The sequence below is a fragment of the Scylla paramamosain genome, chromosome 1 (genome assembly GCF_035594125.1).
Source record: "Scylla paramamosain isolate STU-SP2022 chromosome 1, ASM3559412v1, whole genome shotgun sequence".
In the NCBI taxonomy this organism is placed as follows: Eukaryota; Metazoa; Arthropoda; class Malacostraca; order Decapoda; family Portunidae; genus Scylla; species Scylla paramamosain.
This window is the reverse complement of record NC_087151.1, coordinates 42,160,193-42,162,692: the sequence shown is the minus strand read 5'-3', so window position 1 is coordinate 42,162,692 and position 2,500 is coordinate 42,160,193. Positions and strand designations below refer to the sequence as shown.

Genomic DNA, 2,500 nt, shown 5'->3' with positions numbered 1-2,500 from the left:
AACAACAACAGCAACAATAAAACAAACACTCAAACAAACAAACAAACAAACAAACAAACGACCCACCATTCACTCGTATCATTTCAACCCGATTCGCTTCGTCTTCAATTTTTCGAAGCATCATTCCACACAACACTCACTCTCGCTCTCTCTCTCTCTCTCTCTCTCTCTCTCTCTCTCTCTCTCTCGCAGGCGCTGAGTTGACGTGAGTGGGCAGAGGAAGAAGAAGTAGAAGAAGAGGAAGAGGAAGAAGAGGAAGAGGAGGAGAGGGAAGGAAGATCTGAGCTGCGGATAAGGTAAAGATTCAAAGGTTATTATGTGTGTGTATAATAATAATAATAATAATAATAAACGGTTTATTATTTAGGCAGTTGACAAACTGAAAATGTACATAGGGGATGGGGAAAAACTTAACATTAATCCTAACGGTAAGACTAATCTAGGAGGGAAATACTACTGATTGATGGCTCGCACCATGGTGGGAATCGCACTGAGTCTGTACCGGTCCGTGCGCGGCGCCTTCAGGGGCGTTATTTTGTTGTGGTGTCTGGTGGCACGGACAGGGCGAGGCGCGTCGGGCGGCAGCATGTCTCTGAGACGCGGATGATGCAGTAGTCCCTTCCCAAACTTCTCCAGAGCCTCTCGGTGCCTGGTGGATATTCTGGACAGACTCAGGGTGGTCAGGGCTTCCTCATAGGTGGTGTATGCAGGGCCAAGGATGACCCTGCACGCCCTTTTCTGCACACTCTCTAGCTGTAGCTGTTGAGTGTGTGTGAGGGAGGAGGACCACGCTGGGGAGGCGTACATGAGTTTGGGGAGGATGAAGGTGAGGTACACCCCCCTTAACTCATCTGTCGGCGTCCCCAGCGACCTGAGTCTGCGCAGCATGTACAGCCTGTAGGTAGCTGATCTCACGGTGCTGGCGACATGCTGCTTCCAGGTCAGCTGGTCGTCCACCGTGACTCAGAGAAGCTTGGCACATTGGACCACCTGGAGGGGGTGAGGGCCCACTGTGAGCCGGGGAGGGGGCACTGGTACAGAGGAGGTACAGAAATGCATCACCACAGTTTTGCTGTGGTTGATGGTCATCCTGCTCTCCTCTGTCCACGTCTGCAGTCGCTCCAGAATTGCTTGCAGTGGCGAGTAGTCCGGGTTCTTGGTGGAAACTGGGTGTGTGTGTGTGTGTGTGTGTGTGTGTGTGTGTCTTTAGGGAATGAGAAAGGTCAGAAGTTTAGGTTAGCTCACCCTTACGAGAGAGAGAGAGAGAGAGAGAGAGAGAGAGAGAGAGAGAGAGAGAGAGAGAGAGAGAGAGAGAGAGAGAGAGAGAACAAAGCCAATGTCAATCTCTCTCTCTCTCTCTCTCTCTCTCTCTCTCTCTCTCTCTGGAGTTGAAGCATTAAAGTAAAAAAAAGAGAGAGAGAGAGGAATTATCGGCAGGACTTTAGTGTGTGGGAAGTGAGTGTGACTTAAGTTTAATAATCCAAGCTTAAAACTTTGCCTCACTCCAGTCAATAACACTTAGCGGGACTCCAACTACTACCGAGTGAATTACGTGGGTGCTCTCTCTCTCTCTCTCTCTCTCTCTCTCTCTCTCTCTCTCTCTCTCTCTCTCTCTCTCTCTCTCTCTCTTTCTTTCTTTCTCTTTGTAAGTTATGCGCAGATCTTCCCTTCCCCGTGTGTGTGTGTGTGTGTGTGTGTAATAATAATAATAATAATAATAATAAACGGTTTGTTATTTAGGCAGTTAACAAACTGAAAATGTACATAGGGGGTGGGGAAAAACTTAACAATGCGAGGCGCGTCAGGCGGCAGCATGTGTCTGAGACGTGGATGATGCAGCAGTCCCCTTCCAAACTTCTCCAGAGCCTCTCGGTGCCTGGTGGATAGTCTGGACAGACTCAGGGTGGTCAGGGCTTCTTCATAGGTGGTGTATGCAGGGCCAAGGATGACCCTGCACGCCCTTTTCTGCACACTCTCTAGCTGTAGCTGTTGAGTGTGTGTGAGGGAGGAGGACCACGCTGGGGAGGCGTACATGAGTTTGGGGAGGATGAAGGTGAGGTACACCCCCCTTAACTCATCTGTAGGCGTCCCCAGCGACCTGAGTCTGCGCAGCATGTACAGCTGTAGGTAGCGGATCTCACGGTGCTGGCGACATGCTGCTGCCAGGTCAGCTGGTCGTCCACCGTGACTCAGAGAAGCTTGGCACATTGGACCACCTGGAGGGGGTGAGGGCCCACTGTGAGCCGGGGAGGGGGCACTGGTACAGAGGAGGTACAGAAATGCATCACCACAGTTTTGCTGTGGTTGATGGTCATCCTGCTCTCCTCTGTCCACGTCTGCAGTCGCTCCAGAATTGCTTGCAGTGGCGAGTAGTCCGGGTTCTTGGTGGAAACTGGGACGCCCACGGTGCAGTCGTCCACATACTTCCAGCGATGAGGGGTGTCGGTGAGGGCGTCGTTGATGAGGAGGAGGAAGCATAGAGGACCCATCTTGGTCCCCT

At 51.3% G+C, this 2,500-nt stretch overlaps 1 long non-coding RNA gene across 1 annotated transcript in view; it reads left to right on the top strand.

Annotated features, from left to right (window-relative positions):
* Nucleotides 1-2,500, top strand: part of LOC135105917 (uncharacterized) — a 6,750-nt gene that overhangs the window by 1,160 nt on the left and 3,090 nt on the right. The window contains exon 1 of the long non-coding RNA XR_010271057.1: nucleotides 1-296. This exon is cut by the window's left edge and continues 1,160 nt beyond it. This is a non-coding gene — a long non-coding RNA (uncharacterized LOC135105917). The remainder of the gene's footprint in view (nucleotides 297-2,500) is intronic.